General features: G+C 38.4%; 1 protein-coding gene across 11 annotated transcripts in view; it reads right to left on the bottom strand.

Moving 5' to 3' along the window:
* The window catches only part of B3GALT1 (beta-1,3-galactosyltransferase 1), a 225,931-nt gene that overhangs the window by 53,969 nt on the left and 153,541 nt on the right, over positions 1–18,421 (bottom strand). For all 11 annotated transcript variants that reach the window (XR_012777093.1, XR_012777092.1, XR_012777091.1 and 8 more), the window contains one exon: positions 9,815–9,909. The gene's annotated coding sequence lies outside the window, so the exon portion shown is untranslated. The remainder of the gene's footprint in view (positions 1–9,814; positions 9,910–18,421) is intronic.

Below are 18,421 nucleotides of genomic sequence, written 5' to 3' on the forward strand. Positions count from 1 at the left end.
GATTCAGCAGGACAGGAACATTTCTATGTTAGTAGCCAAAACAATAAAATCTGCCTTAGAAGTACTGCTTTCCAGCAGCAGTAATTCCAACAAAGACATAAAAGTACTGTTGAGCAGCTTATACATGAATAGAAAGGAATAATCACTGGTTGACATGTTACTAGGATTTTTTTTTTTTTAATTTCATCTGCTTCCTTAAGTTTGGTCTAAATGTGGAACTTTTTGAAAGCGCCATGTAAGTGGTGTATACACTAATCCTATTATTCATTAATAGGATTAATGAGTGTACCTCCTGTATAAAGCTTTGAAAATGTACCCTCTAGGTCCCAAGCTTCCCTTTTTTTGTGAATTGATTGTCAAGATAATCCACATATATGTGAATTATATATCTCTTCATGGGCCTGAATTTTGCTCTGCATTTACAATTAGTAAGCATTGTTTATGTACCTAGGGGCATTCTAACAGAACAGTGAAAGTGAGTAATGTGTTATGCTGATGCTTTTAATGGTTATCAGTTCTGTTTAGGCAAGACATCTTGGATGAAAGAATTAAAGTTATCTTTTAAAAAAATCATAAATTCACTCATCTGTAATTTCAAAAACAAATAGACAAATTAATGTATTATAAAGTTCAAAGTAAATAGGTATTAACTGAAATAGAAGTACTAGTGCATTATTAAAGCTGCAAACAACTCATGCAGCTCATGATGTCCTGGCTTCTGTTTTTTCCTAAGCTGAGCAGACACTGATCTGAAAGACAGACATGTCTCAGTTTAAAGATCCAAAGTTGTCTTATAGGCAGGTACATTTTCAGAAATATGATTGGTATTCCTATAGAACTCAAGTTTTACAAAAGCAGGTTTTTCTTTCTATTTGAACAAAAAAATCTGCTAAATTGCTTATGAACAAAACTCAAGAAGTATCAGTTAAAAAGAAACAAGATACTCCCTAATATTATCATATACTTTTCTTGCTGATAGGTATTTGAAGCCCACTTCATCATCTTCAGAGGCAAGGTGCTTATGTCTGCCATTCCGTGACTGAAAGCAGTTTTCAAGCTGGGGTGTAGCTTAATTGGTGATTTGAGTTGTTTTTTTTAAATTTCTTTTTCCCTAGAATGAATCTCGAATCTTAACCACATCCCTATGCTATAATCAGTGAACAAACAAGAGGACAGTAAATGAAGCTCTTAGCTGATATGCTCTCTAGTAAGAAGAGATTCTGTTTTTGAGTCTGATATCCTATCAATCAGTCATTACAACCTTAATTTGGCACAATTGAACCCCTTCTTAAATGTCTTTCATTAAAAAAATTCTGAAGAGGAGGAACTAAAGATGATTCAAGCCTTATCATTTGGTAACTTTGGTTCATCTCTATTTTGAAAAAAAAACCAAAAAACAAAAAACAAAAAACCAAACACTTGACTGAGTTTTGTCATTGTAAATGCAATTAGATGAGTAAAACTTCTGCTTAATACCTGTTGGAGAAAGCATCCTTAAATTCATTCTCATCCATTTTTATTATGCTGGAGGAAAGAGTTTTGTTTCAAATGTTTGTGTCATACAATTTTTGGTTTTGTAAATGGAGTTTTTTCCTACACAGAATTTAGTAAATTCAAATTCATCTGCATGATCATGTTAGAATTGTATTCAAGGTGGAAAGGGAAATTTAGACTGCCTAAATATTGTTCTTCCCAAGATTTTCTTTAGGCTTTGCCACTCTTGGGTACTAAAATCTAGCTTGTTTTATATTAAAGCTGGAGTTGCTGCAAACTCTTTTAATCAGGAGCACAATGCTGTAAGTTCTTCTTTGTGAAAACTCATCAGATTCCTTGGGCTCTGGGTATACAAATGTGTACAATGCTTAGTCCTGGCCTTTTGTTCAGACTAGTGTTAGAAAGAGGGTTAGAAGTTGTATACCACAAAAGACTTTTCTTATGTTTTGTTTTGTGTCTTCTAGCTGTGACAAGTATATTTGTATGCTTTAGCTTTCTATTTCTGAAACAAAGACCAGTGTAATCAATGCTCTTCAATAGAGTTATCCAGACAGAGAAGGTAGGAAACCAGACGTTTTTGAAGGTACGAGGTGGAATTCAGGGTGCTGTGTTTTAGTGCATAGTCTCTGGAATCTATGCTTAAATATGATTAAGGGTAAGATTCCAAAACAATCTGTTCTATTTCAGGTGACAAGTATAATGCTATGCTAGTCCTATCCTGCAGCACCCTGGGTCACTTGTCTGGGTACAAGTCAAACATATTTCGTAGAGAAGTCTCCGATGAAGAAACTAGAGTTTTCAAGTAGAGATTTAAAGCCTGGAAGTTTACCAACTTTGTTAAAAAGAATATATTAATTAGATATAAGATTAGTCCCATTAAAATCAGTGACAAAACTCATTCTGCTCTCTGTGATATTCAGCACAATATGGAAATGAAAGGTTAAAATTTGTTATTGCCTGCTACTTTTTGAAGTACTTGGTGGAAAAAATGAGTTATGCTCCTATGACTACAAATTCTAGCTTAAGATAATGATTATTCAGTAGCTGAAAATTTTTTGAATTTACTACTAATTGGGAAGTTAGATAATAACAAGGTGACTAAAGGTTAAGCAACAAGATTTGGAAAGATTTATATCATCATGTTAAGGCAAATGGTGAGGATATGAGATTATCCATGTGTGTGTATTAGCAGAAAAAAACACGGTGGTGAGAGAAACATCACTGGTATGTTCAATCCCCAGCATTAACAACATAACTTGTTTTGATGTTTATGAATGTTCAAACTGTTACCATGAGATGAGGGAAAGTGGCACTTTGCATGTACAACGATGCGTCATAATATCATTGCTACCCAAATTAAATTGATGTTATAGGAACCCCCTAGTGCTTTCAGTGCAGAAGAACAACTAAGAGCCTGCTGAAGCAGAGTGTGTTTTCATATCTCTCTGATGACAAGCCCTCTGGGCTCAGATAAGAGGAGGCTGAGAGAATAGTCATTTGGTCCATAATAATATCTGAGTAGCAATGTCCACATAGCTTTTAAATCAGCTATGACGACTAACTAAAAAAAAGTTATATCCAGGCTGTGTGCTGTTTATAGATAGCACAAAGATTCATTTCCCAGATTGCTTTTGAAGGAGGGACAAATGTTATTTTTGGTTGGTAAATGGGATTAGTGTTCTCTGAGAGACAGTGGTATCAGGTAAAAATCGACATCTTTTTTGCTGTGATAGTAATATAATTTTGAAATGTAACTTTCCTTTCTCATACTTCTTTCCCCCTGATATTCTATACTGACGTTGTGCCAGACATGTTAGCTAGTCAGCTTGCCTGCTTTGCCTCTGAAGAAGTCAGGTGTATATAGTATTATTTTACACAGGAGAGATTGTTTTTTACTAGCATATTTTACTCTTCAAAGATTTAAATTCCTTTTGTGAAGCTTTTTTTACTCCTGGAGGAAAAATAAACTGACAGAAGTATAAAACATTTGCTACCTCTTTTGCAACCTCTTTTCACTTCAGTATTTTAATCATTCATCAAATTATTCTTCTCTGCAAAAATATGTCATTGTAGAAGACAGGCCATCTACAAAGATACATTCCGGAGGTCTTACATTGGCTTAATGAAAATTCCAATACTAGACATGGCTGTTAAGTTTTGGTTTTCTTTAATTTTGCAATCAATAATACATTATTGATCTTTCCCTGAACTTAACCCTTGATGTGTATTAACAAAATCCAAGATTACATCTCTAATGAACTTCTAACAGAAAAATGGCTTTCAGTCTACCCGAAATGTTTGTTATTCACTAATATGGCAGTTATTGTTAACTGAATAAGTTAAAGAACAGAATATATTTATTTTTGCACATATTTTCCTGATGTTCTAGAACAGTCTTTTAGACAGAAAATTAGTATGACCTTATGAAAATTAAGTTAGGGAATCAAAAAACATTTTGCCAAATACTTTATTTCACATAGATGTATGTTTTCAGAGAGAAGTACAAAACCCCACAACTTGATATGGAAGTTGGTGGGAGTTCTGACCTACTTAAGCTTATGCAACTTTAACCATTGTATTTCTGTGTCAAACTATGTAATGTAATTTATTTTTTGATTTGGGTTTGGTCTGTGTATGAAATACTATTTGAGAGGATTTTTATCGTATCTGTGAATCTAAACTAATCGTGTTTTAGCAGTGCAGTGGATTAGCTTATGTCTCTTAGGACAGGATTTAAAGTAAGAGTTGTCATCTTCTGTGAATGTCTCTTGTTTTGTTAGTAACGGATAAAATAAGCACGACTAATACTCCTGGCTACAGACTGTATTTCAATAAACGTGTAAAACAAAGACTAATTAGATGACATGGTCTGTAGGAATGAAATGGAAGCAGAAGTGTAAATGAAATACTGATAAAATTAGACAGATGATGCAGTCCAGACCTCTTCCATTCATGGTACTTTTCTCTACACAAACTTGCCAGAGTTAAATACAAGTATTTTGCGACCTTGTAAAAGCCTGACATTTGTATTCTTTTCATTCTAGCTCTTAGTAAATTCAGTTTTCTGTTAATAACTGAAGAAGAAAGACGTGCTAAGAGGACAATAGAGGGATACATTGCTATTTTGCTACTAATTAAAATAACTGGGTATTTTGTGTCAGTTGTGGGTTAACCCCCATAGGCAGCTATTTATCCATTTCCCAGAAAGTAGGGTGTCATCGTGCATAACAGTTACTTGGGAAGACAAACGCCGTCACTCCGAACGTCCTCCTTCCTCCTTCTTTCCCCCAGCTTTCTTGCTGAGCATGATGTAATATGGTATGGGATATCCCTTTGGTCAGTTGGGGTCAGCTGTCCTGGCTGTGCCCCTTCCCAACTTCTTGTGCACCTCCAGCCTACTTGGCAGTGAGGCAGCATGAGAAACAGACAGCCTTGACGCTGTGCAAGCACTGTTCAGCAGTAGCTCAAACATTGGTGTGTTATCAATGCTGTTCTCATCACAAGTCCAAAACACGCTTCCATACGAACTGCTATGAAGAAATTTAGCTCTACCCTAGCCAAAACCCGTAGAGTGTCTGAAAGGAAGGGACAAAGTGAACAGGCAAAGGATTAATGCAAGAAATAGAAAATAGGTGGCTGCAATAGCCTGACCAGAAGAGATCAAAAGTTCCTGTGTGAGCTACCAAGTAGTTGTGACTTGCCTATAAATGCTTTGGCACAATAAAGCAAGTAATAGACTGGCCACTAGCATGGTGTCTTTTGGCATACCTTCAGTGGTTATCATGGATAAATATGCAACCTTGATGTTATTGAGGACTAGGCCTATGTATGGTTCATCTTCCACATGTTTCTTCTGCAGTTCTCCTGTAGCACATAACAGAACTGCGCTCAGTGCTCCTTTTTGTATGTATGTATGCCAGTGTCCTCTAACCTTGTATAAATAAAACAAGCAAATGCTATTTCTTTCTATGATATATGATATTTGAGTAAAGTGAAATTTCACCTCTTTGCTTTGCAACGTAGATATCACCATTATGGTGAACTGAACGTCAGTGCAGCTTGTTCTTGTCTGCCTGTCAAGCTGAAGAGCAATTTCATGCCAAGCCTAGGGTACTCTACAGAAGGATAAACCCAGCTTATACATACATAATTAACTGTAATTTTTAGTACAGTACTCCTCAGGTTGCTATTGTGAAAACTGCATTGGGTTTATTCTTTAATACATTGATTACAATAGATTATTCAGTAGCAGAGAGAACCAGGCACAGCTGAGCAACTTTTGCCATGCTCGTGGCATCAGAACTGCTGTTCATAACTTTATTTGAGAAGGTGAAAAATGTTCTGCTGATAATGCTGAACTTGATGATGCAAAAGGTGGGAGGGGAGAAAAGAAAGAGGCATATTGCTCTGATGATTGATAAATCCTATTTAATCCTTCCAATTTATTTCCCTCTTTTTCAAAAGGCTATGTGAACACATTGTCAACATTTTCCTTTTTTTCTTTAAATTAATGCAGATAGTTATTTTGTTGTATCTCCTGCCTTGAGGATTCTCCCCTTTTTCTTTGCCAGGTTCCTCCAGTTATCATTTCCACAACTTGCTTTATGTAATCTCTCCTCTATTCTCACCTCCAAGATCCCATTCAATTTGAGTTTGTGCAGGGAATTTTGCTTTCAGTAATGCAAGCTAAGGTTGTTCCAGTGTGTTTCCTTCTTGCCATCCTCCCCCTCCAAAGTTTGTATGTTTTTGAAGTCAGCCTTCTGGAAGGACATGAAACACCAGAGGCAATCATAATTTTGTGTTAATGAAGTTATTTGTCAGTGAATTAAAATTCAGAAGTGAAGTTTTCAGTTAATTACATATGAAAAATTACCAAAAAGTGCAACAGGCCCTGTTATTTTGATATTAAGTTCCATTTATTTGACACTGCACTTTCAGCTTTCAGTATTATGCAGATTTTCTGCATTAACAGTAAAATCTAAAAACCAAGAATGAATGAAAAGCATGTTCTGTTCAGTTAACCATGGAACGCTAAAATCCTGTAGTGTAGCACTTGTCTACAAACCAAAAGTCATTGACTAAATTTTCAGGTTATGGTCTCATAGTCTCAAGTAGATGGAAATGAAATAATTGCTGCTGTAACTATTTAAATGCATTCCCTGTGATCTAATTGCTTTTGCTTTAAATGACTACGCCCATTCCTCATTTAGCATGCCCAATGCATCCACTTAGACTTACATGATGCATTTTGTCCTCACTTTAACGTACATTAAAATGTTGTTGCACTCTGAAACAGGAAGTTAGGGCTAAGAATGTGTAATTTATTTGAAACTCAAGTAAATGCTATTTAGGTTAATGTCCAGCTGGTTTGAAATAGGTCTCTGAAGGCACAGACTAGGACTGGTCTAGGCTAGAAGTGCTGCCTCCTGCTGCCATTGAGCGTTCCCTATATTTGTGCAAATATTCTGCACTTCAGGGTAGCAGTATATAGCAAATAGAGACCATGTGCACTGAGTTGTGTATTCCACCCTAGACTGTGCTTTTTTGCATACTGATACATATCCAGTTACTTTGGTTTATTTTCTTTACAGAAAATGTATATGCCATGACTGAAGGGATACAGAATAGTCCCTTTTAAGGTGAAGGATGGGGGAAAGGAATAGTGCTTAACGGCTGCTACTGCCTGGCAAAATGTTGTATGTAAATTAATGCATTTTGACTTTTTGTGTGGACAGATGGTAGGTTAAGGCAAACCTAAAGATATTTCCTCCCATGATGATTTTGTAAAGCAGCATAGCAGATTGTCAGTTTGTAGACTGTTCTAATGGGACAAATTTTTTGACTGCTGGGTTGTTGCGTGGCGCTAAAACTATGTGAATTGTAGCTCAGTGCTGTATCCTGGTGAATCAGTGTTTGCAAGTATCTCCAATCATACAGATTGGATTCCTGAGTGACTCTGCCTGTGAAGGATAATAATTTCTGGCACCTTAATCTCCCTTCTCTTGGTGCCGATGTCTAAAAATAAAGGCCATGGTTGTATTTAATTTTGTGAAATCCAGCATGCAACTTTTAACTTGGCTGAGCTCTGTGGCTCCATCCAGCTACCTCCTCCCCCCAGCTCCCAAGGAAGATAACTTTCCCCACTTTGTTCCATTTCAGTCCTTCTAATGGTGCTCTCCAGCTCTGAGTGGCTGAAATGCCTTCTATTTTGTCCTTTGCAACCTCTTTTGCTGGTATATAAACAGGTTGCTATTTGCCCTAAGAAACAGCTTGATATGCACTTCTGCAGCGAGTCTGGGAAACATTACTGTCCAAAGATGGCAGCTGAGGTACTCTCTGAAACTGAGAAGCCCTAACACCCACCTCGACAGGATTGACTCAGCATGTTAATTTGAAATTTCAACTTCACTGCTGACCCCTATATTGTGTCAGCTTTTGGGTTTGGAATTTAGCCTTGAATCATATGTGTTTCTGAAGTTATATTTATAAGCAAAGCAGGAGAATAAAGTTATTTTAAAAGGAAACTTCTATCAAATTCCTGGGAAGGAATGGATTATGTTACTAAGCACTCACCAAGCCTCTGGTTTTTGATTATGAGTAAGAAAGCAATATGAACAGCAGCTGACTTGCTGATCTCTGTCTTTACTTAAAAGTCAGAGCTCAGGCATTCATTTAGAGGACTGAATACTTTTTTTCACTAGAGCCTGTACAGTTCTTCTGACATTCACAGTTAATATTGATATTCTGTAGGCCAGAAAATATTACTAGAGAAAGAATGCATCAAGGCTGATTCTGCTTTGAATGGAGTTAGTAGAAGTTTAACCATTGCTTGTAAAAGGAGGAAGACTAGACTGAAAAAGATTTATAATTCAAATGTGTTTAATGGTTGTGTATCTGTATGGTACAGATACACTATTTTGAGTATATTTAAAAAAGACAGTCTCTCTTATTTCTAGGGCATTGTCTTGTTTTTAGTCTCTCCATAATTAGTTTCTATTTATAGAGCAGATCAAGAGAAGTAGCTTGCAGATGTCAAAAAGATGCATGTTTTCTCACATATGAGTGTTTTCTTGCTTTAACTTTACACAAATACTTTATTATCAATGCTTTTTAAAAGACCAGAGGAGGTATATAGACTTTAATTTTTTTCTGTATGATTAATACCAGCCATTTGTGTTTTGCTTTCATTTGTAAGTACTTCAAACTCTGCCATAGGAAGGAGAAATGGGCTATATGTATTTAAATGTACACATAAAGATTAAAAGAATTGCAATCCTCATATTTTTAGTCACCTACATCACTATAATGGATCTCTAACATGAAAGTTCTATTTTACAAAGTGCTATTACCAGTACTTGTTTCCATTTTTCATCTTAGAAAAACATTTAATTTCCAACTTAAGTTCTCACTACATACTTTTAAATTCCCTTATATTATCAATGCTCCTTCTATGTCTCAAGAGGTTAGGTAATTTACTGCTTTTGACTCAATAAAACTCTTACAGGCAGTTATGCTACTGAAATTTTGGTAAAATAACATGTGGGGATAAAAAAAAAGAAGCGATGAGTAGAGTTACTATCACCCTAGTCACAAAGTTGTGTGTTTAAATGCATGTTCCTGTGAACTGTATTCTGTATGCTAGTATTTTTTTGTATATTCTATTCTGTATAAATTCAGTATCAGTCAAAAGTCCTTTGTAGCTGCAAATAAAATGTAACTATTGCCTTTTAATATGATGCTAATAATGAAGTGGTAAATGCATAAAACAGAGTATTTAAGGCATGTAGGTATTCTAGATACTGTGTTAATATAGAAAAGAAAGACACCATGAATATTGAGAAACTTGTATTTAAAGTGTGAGCCCTTTTATAGAGCAACAGCAACCCCCACCCTTTCTCAACCTTCAAATGACCTCAGTGCACTGCCTTAAAGATGAGATAATGAAAATATCCTTTGTTTATAGTATCCCATACAACAGATGTTTTTAGTAGTGGCTTTTGTGTATGTGCTACACAAAATTTCTCAAAAATTTAATTTCAGCCTTTATATTGTATCTTCCATCGTGGATTGTAAAGGGGGGAGGGCTTGCTTAGGTTTTCTTTTCCTGCTAAACACTTACATTTAGTGTAAAGAGTCAAATAAAAATCTTTAATCATTAACAGGCCAAAGAACTGTTAAAGAATAAAAAAATTCAGTCAACACTGTTTAATAAAAGCTATACTATCCAATGAAATAATATAATACTGTGCATTTATAGTGTTGTATTAGCTATAAAAATCTAAACCAGTTTATAATATCATACAGTTGTGTAGGTACTTACCATTTTAAAAGCAGCATCAAGTGGAATCGGTGGAAATTCCCCAAGGTGTAATCAATAATTGATTAAAATGATGGTATTATTTTGAAGTGCATAATCTGAAATTAGAGGAAGTTTACTGACAGTTGTATACTTTGTTGAAAGAAGGATTGCTCAGACATATATTACCAACAAAAGAGATGTCTGTTGCCTTCTGCAGAGTACAAGGAGAGTGATTTATTTTGAAAATGTCTTTCAGCTGGGTAACTAGGTAACTTACACTGTGCTACATGAAAGAGTTTGGATTCCATTTTGTGAAGCAGGATTCCAGTGCAATGAGTGAAGGAAACAGATGGAGTAAGAGGAGGACAGATGGGTACCAAAAAATTACAGCCACCGTTTTCAGTACCTGTGCATTAACTGCCATAAATCAATTTATTTTCATTTACTGAAAGAGGAAAATCATAGATTATGAAGCTAAAGCATTACAGGGCCCAAAACCACTCTGTTGAAAGCATATATTTGTAGTGGTTAATAATAGTTCTATATGGGCTACATCTGAGAGTAAAATGTTCTGTGGGCAAGAACCTCACCCCCAGTCCAGTCATTTCATTGTGTCAGGGAGATTTAAACATCTCTCTTATTCAATGGGGGGAAGATTCATTGGTTATTCTGCCATATTGGACAGCTGTAAAGCTTTCCTTGTAAACCAGAGGTGGGCTACTGAAGTGATGCAGTGAGTGCTAGGGGGCTGCTCCACCACAAAGACTTCAAGCAGCCTGGGAAGGAGCTGAACCTGGAGAACCCAAAGGAAAGGCTGAGAGCGCAGGAGGCCACTTTCTCTCCTGCAGCAGCCTTGAATTGCAAGACATGAATTGTGGATTAGAAAATCAAAACAAATTTACTATATATATACCAGTAGTCCTTATCTGCTGCGTGGCACAGCTGCTCTGTCACATACTTGACCTTGACTTAATTTGATCATCCCTGTGGTTAAATAGGAAGTTCAGCTGTGAGCCAAATAATTTCTTAACACCCCTCAGCCCACCAGTAACTGCCAGCTTGTTGCTGATACTGTTGAATTTTTATATGAACACCTGTCCATTAGAAATTGGATGGTGTCCATTCAGAGAATTTATGTTTATTTTAGAATGTCTTGCAATTAGTGGACTTTCAAAATTGTAGAATACAAATAGAAATCACCCTTGTATTCAAAATATTTGATAAATGAAGAAATATAGGTCAGAATATGTAACTGCTCTCATTCTTGTTGAAATTATATCAGGAAGTTTTCTTGCATAGAAGTTTTCTTGGCTATCCACTGCATGGATAGCCACTATATTTTGGTGCAGCAAAGGCAAAAGTATGAAAAAGTCTGTAACTCAAATATCTTGGAACTGGCTGTTAGATTTTATCCTAGTTCTTTTTAAATTTTCCTATGAATAGTTCAAATTAAAAAATCACAATTTTCTTGAATTTTTCAAAATAATTTTCTAATTAAAAAATATTCATTTTAGGGGTTAGGCTCACTACTTGTAATAAAACTTAAATCAAATACGGTGTTTTGTCTTCATAGGAAAAAAGATTGGTTAGACTTTATGCCTCAATCTATTAAATGCAATTTAGAGCTTAATGTGGCAAAACCTGATTTTTTTAAACTTTGTTAGCTGATTGTAGATTACCTTCCCTGTATCATCTTATTCAAGATGAGCATTGCAGTGCTGACTATCAGGAGTGCTAGAAGCTGGATTACAGACTTCAGCCATAAACAAGTTCCATTCAAAACTCATCTTCTCCTCCCACCTTTAAACAAATCTCTGTTGGATTGGGATGTGACCTATGAATCAGGCAAATGGTTCAGAAGGGGTGTGGTGGGATAAATAGGACGGAAGATGGTTTGGCTTGGTTTCATAACTGAAATGGAAGAGAAATCATTGTTCAGTTTCCTTCAGTTATAAAACATTAGTGATCTGAATCCAGTTTCAGAACGGCTCTACTTACGCAGATGCAAATATACTAGTTTTAATTTTTTTTCATTAAATTTTTTTGAGTTGCAGAAACATTAATACAACTGCCATTATTTTTTTTTCACTGGGACTTCTTACAAAATTCCATATCTCCATAGTTATTGAGCTGCTTCTCCTTCCCCACCAACGACTCCTTTTCCAGTCTGAGTTTGGAATAAAATAGATAAGAAACAATGTTTCCTTTAAGCAGGTAGGAGATAAACTATACAGCTTTCTTAAGCCATCTATCTGAAAGAGACAGTTTAAAATCTTAACCAGGGACAAAACAGTGACAAACTTTTCCCAATTTTTGTAGTTTAAAGATGGAAAGTAATTGTAACTTAATCATTTTGAAAGCATAGAATTGCTTTGGAAATTAAACTCAGACTGGAATTTACTATTTACCACTACAATTCTTTTGAAAACAAACAAGCTTGCAACATACAAAGTAGGCATTCTTAAATCCTTATTAAAAGTAATGGCCACTAATAAGTTTGCCCTAATAGATAACCCTTCAGCCCATTGAAACCTGGCAGTGTGTAGTGTCAGGAACATCTTGATACTAGTATGGCAGAGAAGTATAATTATTTTGATCTATATAAGTTAGTCTCTAAGAGAAGATGGTCCAAGGAAAGGGAAAAGGCCATGCTGCTGTCAATACTTATCAGCAGTAAGTCTAAGTGATTTGCAGCTTCGTTTATATATTTGATTTGTATTCAGTCCAGACTGAGATTGCCCTTTCTCAAACTGCTTGATCACTTTTAATTCCTTAGAGGAATGCTTTTAGAAAAGAGAGCAATCTTGTACGAGGCTTTTGCTGATCACTAAATTTAGGGCTTCTTGCCCTGATGTGGGGAGAGAAAGAACATGTATGCACTGCAGAGAAGACGGCTCTTTGTTAAAAATCTCCTGGCAGTTCTCAGCTATTATGCACTGAAGACTGTTACCCAAGTACTAAGTTGCAGCAAAGAGGAAATCTCTCTAAAGTAGTCAAAACTCAAGTGCTTGGTCTTGTTTCTACCCATTACAAAGATGGTACACTAGTTTAAGTGCTTCCTTGAGCTCTCTATCCCTGTGGTTTTGGTTCAACTGTTCTGCTCGGAGAGATTCCATACATATTAGCTTATTAAAGTAATATAAGATGACTGTGAAACAGCTGTGGGGCATACACGTCAAAAGAAAGGTCACAGTCTTCTGTACAAGTACAAATAGGAATAAATGCCTAGTATATTTGCTGCTATTGGGGCATCTGTCAAGAGCTGAGTATCCAGCAAGGTTCCCATAAAGGAAATTACTCTTACCAAGGCATTGTTTCTTCCTGTATTTTTGTCAGTCAGCCAATCACTTGCAAATGAGTTGAGCTTCATCATCTAAGCTGCCAGTTTAAACAAGTGTATTATGTTTTCCATGTATATGCAATATGTATGAATTAGTCTAATGGATTAGTTCAGGTACTAAGATCAACCAAACAGGAGATTCCATTCTGTATATGAAATTAGAATCTTAATTTTCAGCTGTAGTTATCATTATTTCAGATACTGAAAAACCTGTCAAATGAGTTACTTTAGTCTGGTTTCACTTCAACAATGTAAATTAGTACAAATGAGAGAGTGGATTATGAAGACAATAGTATAACCCGTATAATTGGTAAAAAAATATGCCAGGAAGAGTTTGGGCGGCCTGGGAGTTCAGAATCCCCACCTCAACTTTGTGTGCCTCAATCTAGGTGTGACTGGCTACGGGGAGAGCACTGTGTGTTTCAGCCATCCTCCCCACCAGAACCATGCTAGCCAGCAGTTAGAAAGCCCTAAAACTTTTACTGGTAGAAAGTAATTACAGAATACTAGGTATTGTAGTAAAAAAAAAAAAGTTATTATCTTCTTTCTACCACAGATGAATTGAATGGTCTGTAAATAACACTTTCTTTTCACCTTGTGTGTGTCCTTGCACAAAAATGCTGCTACCGAATTGTCCTGAACATGTCTTTGCTTAATTTCAAAGCTCGAATTAGTGATTAGTAAGAACCTTGGGCTCTGCTTCGCTGTTTCGCTGTTAAGTAGTAGATTAAAGAAGAAACTTAAATCTCAGTGTAACTTGTGGTTGTTAACACCATTTCTGCTTGTATCTTTGGAGATTCTCACCTACTATTCTTAGTTACTTATTCCAAAATCTTTAAAACAATAAAAAGGCCCTGGGCAAGCACTTTTTCTCCTGACACTGATTGTTTCTTATTGAAATTGCAGCCTCTGCTTTGTGAGGGGGAAGAAGGAAGTATAAAGGCTTGAGGCAGGTTTCAACATTTTCAACCCATGACTAAAGCCAGTTTAGATCAGTTGGCAAGGGCTTGAGCAAAGGTAGGGACAAGCTGAGGGGAGGTGGTTAGGACCATACAATGAAAAATCAACATAGACAAACAGGAAAAATATAGCAAGGAATACGATGAAGAAAAGAGTGAATGAAGTTATGAAGGAACTTAAAAGATTAGCAAGACAACAGTGATTATTAGAAATAAAACTTGAAGAAATAGGATAGCAAAAAACCAGAGGAGCACATAGCAAGAAAATGGGTAAACTGCAAGTGTAAAAGGGTTGGAACTAAGAAAGAGAAAGGTTTTCTGAATATAACACCTATCTGTCAATCTGTCTGACTTCTTTTGTTCCAGAATCTGATTCTATGACCCTCCACACCTCATATATCCTGTTGACTTGTAGGCTTCTTTCCCAAGCAAACCAGCTAGATACCTTCTGGAGAAATTACGGTAAAATCAATGCAATTGTATGTTTTAAATTGCCACATGGGATGCAGAGGATTTTGGTCTGTATATCTATGCAGTAAGAACATGACAAATCTATTCCTGCTAGGTCTGACCACTGTGCATATGAGCTGCTGCTCACTAATTGCCCGAGGAATTGATGCCGGTTTCTTCCATGCCCCCCCCCAAATAATACATATGTGGCTTTAGTTCTTCTAGTAGTGAGTTTGTTACTGCATGCATAACAAACTATGTATAGGGGTCTGTAAAATGTTTAGACATGAATATGAATCTTATCTTCTATAAAGAAAATGGATGCTTTCAGTATACTAGAAGGTCCTTATTTGCCCTTATTAATTTAACTGTTCTTTCCACACTGGTAAATAAGCCTTTTTTTTCTTTCTTTTTTTTTTTTTTTCTTTTCCCCTCACTAAATAGTTACATGAAAAATTTCTGGGATTAATCAGGAAACTTTCAGCATGCAATGTCAAGCTTTTTTGGGGGAGAGGGAAAAGTGAGGGCAGCATCCAAAATTATTTCTAGAACATTGAAGAAGAAATAGGAAGGGGAGCCTGGAGACATTTTTTAGAATATTTAGCTCTAACAGTTGAGCATATTAATAATTTCAAGTGATAGAAACAGGAATCAAAGCACCTTGTTGTCTGTATATGGTTAGTATAGGATCATGTGTGAATGAGATAATTTTAAAAATAGCTAGTTCTGAATTTCTGATAATACTTTGTTCTGACTCTTGACAACCATTTTAGCAGTATAATGGATTGTGTTGTTTTTCCCTGGATGCTTTTAAAATTTGTATATATAAAACTTCCTCAGACAGGTACAAATACAAAATACTGGGTACATGCACAAATAAGAAGGTGTTAATCAGACAAGCTCGTGTAAGGAACCTGATTTTACGATAACGTATGTTCTGTAGAATGGCTATCGTGATATGCCATACGCCACGGATTTGGTTTTTTTGACAACGGGATGGCCTACACAGCACCAGGTTTGCTGGCGTCTGATGGGATTCATCTTTCTCAAAGGGGAAAGAGAATCTTTGCTCAGGAACTTGCAGGGCTCATCGACAGAGCTTTAAACTAGACTGGAAAGGGGAGGGGGATAATATCTGGCTTGCCCGAGGGAAGCTGAGGGACGACATGCCACGGTTAGAAGGAGCAGGTGCCAGCGAGGGCACTTGGCCTGTGCCTCCGAGATGTGCGGGGTATGCCGGGGCACAGCCGAAGTCGAGCAGAGTTGAGCTAGGGGATACTGAGGCAATAGGAGCCCAGAGGGAAACGCCAGTGAAACGCCTCAAAGCACACAAGGGGTGTTCTTCTATGAAGGAAACACGGACGACAGCCCAGCTGAAGTGCCTCTACACCAATGCACGCAGCATGGGCAACAAGCAGGAGGAGTTGGAAGCCATTGTACATCAGGAAACCTATGATATGGTTGCCATCACGGAAACATGGTGGGATGACTCGCACAACTGGAGTGCGGCGATGGATGGCTATAAACTCTTCAGGAGGGATAGGTGAGGCAGGAGAGGTGGTGGGGTAGCCCTATACGTTAGGAAGTGTCTGGATAGTTTAGAGCTTGATGATGGTGGTGATAGGGTGGAGCGTCTATGGGTAAGAATCAGGGGGAAGGCCAACAAGGCAGATATTGTGGTGGGAGTCTGTTACAGACCACCCAACCAGGATGAAGAGGCAGATGAAATATTCTATAAGCAGCTGGGAGAAGCCTCACGATCACTAGCCCTTGTTCTTGTGGGGGACTTCAAACTGCCAGATGTCTGCTGGAAATACAATACAGCAGAGAGGAAACAGTCTAGGAGGTTCCTGGAGTGTGTGTGGCAGATAACTTCCTGACACAGCTGGTGAGTGAGCCAACTCTGGAAGAAGGGGCAGGCAACTCAGGAGGACTACAAAGGTGTAGCAAGGCTGTGCAGGGAGAAAATTAGAAGGGCCAAAACTGAGCTAGAGCTCAATCTGGCTGCTGCTGTAAAAGACAACAAAAAACACTTCTTCAAATACATTAGCAGCAAAAGGAGAGCTAAGGAGAATCTTCAGCCCCTAGTAGACAGGGGAGGGAACACAGTGACCAAAGATGACCAAAAGGCTGAGGTACTTAATGCCTTCTTTGCCTCAGTCTTTAATAGCAGGGCCAATTGTTCTCTGGGTACCCAGCCCCCGGAGTTGGAAGATAGTGACGGGGACCAGAATGGAGCCCCCATAATCCAGGGGGAAATGGTTAGTGACCTGCTGCACCACTTAGGCACTCACAAGTCTATGGGGCCTGATGAGATCCCCCCGAGAGTACTGAAGGAACTGGCAGATGTGCTCACCAAGCCCCTTTCCATCATTTACCAGCAGTCCTGGCTAACTGGGGAGGTCCCTGCTGACTGGAAATTAGCAAATGTGACACCCATCTTCAGGAAGGGCTGGAAGGAGGACCTGGGGAACTACAGGCCTGTCAGCCTGACCTTGGTGCTGGGAAAGCTGATGGAGCAGATGATCCTGATTGCTATCACATGGCATGTAGAGGATAACCAAGGGATCAAGCCCAGCCAGCATGGGTTTAGGAAAGGCAGGTCCTGCTTGACCAACCTGATCTCCTTCTATGACAAGGTGACCCGCCTAGTGGATGAGGGAAAGGCTGTGGATGTTGTCTATCTAGACTTCAGTAAAGCCTTTGACATGGTTTCCCACAGCATTCTCCTGGAGAAACTGGCTGCTCATGGCTTGGACGGGTGTACTCTTTGCTGGGTAAAGAACTGGCTGGATGGCTGGGCCCAGAGAGTGGTGGTGAATGGTGTTTACTGCATTTGGCGGCCGGTCACAAGTGGTGTTCCCCAGGGCTCTGTGTTGGGGCCAGTTCTGTTTAATATCTTTATCAATGATCTAGACGAAGGGATGGAGTGCACCCTCAGTAAGTTTGCAGATGACACCAAGTTGTGTGGGAGTGTTGATCTGCTTGAGGGTAGGAAGGCTCTGCAGAGGGACCTGGACAGGCTGGATCGATGGGCCGAGGTCAACTGTATGAGGTTCAACAAGGCCAAGTGCCAGGTCCTGCACTTGGGCCACAGCAAACCCATCCAACACTACTTGGGGAAGAGTGGCTGGAAAGCTGCCCAGCGGAAAAGGACCTGGGGGTGTTGGTTGACAGCTGCCTGAATATGAGCTAGCAGTGTGCCCAGGTGGCCAAGAAAGCCAACAGCATCCTGGCTTGTATCAAAAATAGTGTGGCCAGCAGGACTAGGGAAGTGATCATGCCCCTGTACTCGGCACTGGTGAGGCCGCACCTTGAATACTGTGTTCAGTTTTGGGCCCCCCACTACAAGAGAGACATTGAGGTGCTGGAGCGTGTCCAGAGAAGGGCAACGAAGCTGGTGAAGGGTCTGGAGCAGAAGCCTTATGAGGAGCGGCTGAGGGAACTGGGGTTGTTTAGCCTGGAGAAAAGGAGGCTGAGGGGAGACCTTATCACTCTACAACTGCCTGAAAGGAGGTTGTAGAGAGGTGGGGGTCGGTCTCTTCTCCCAGGTAACAAGTGATAGGACAAGAGGAAATGGCCTCAAGTTGCGCCAGGGGAGGTTTAGACTGGATATTAGGAAATTTTTCTTCACTGAAAGGGTTGTCAAGCATTGGAACAGGCTGCCCAGGGAAGTGGTAGGGTCGCCATCCCTGGAGGTATTTAAAAGATGTTTGGATGAGGTGCTTAGGGACATGGTGTAGTGGTGGTCTTGGTAGTGTTAGGTTTATGGTTGGACTTGATGATCTTAAGATCTTAAGATCAAGGTCTTTTCCAACCTATACGATTCTGTGATTCTGTGATATATCCTCCTACTTAGCAATAGGAGAGGATGTGTAA

This window comes from Mycteria americana, chromosome 9 (genome assembly GCF_035582795.1).
Source record: "Mycteria americana isolate JAX WOST 10 ecotype Jacksonville Zoo and Gardens chromosome 9, USCA_MyAme_1.0, whole genome shotgun sequence".
Classification (NCBI taxonomy): domain Eukaryota; kingdom Metazoa; phylum Chordata; class Aves; order Ciconiiformes; family Ciconiidae; genus Mycteria; species Mycteria americana.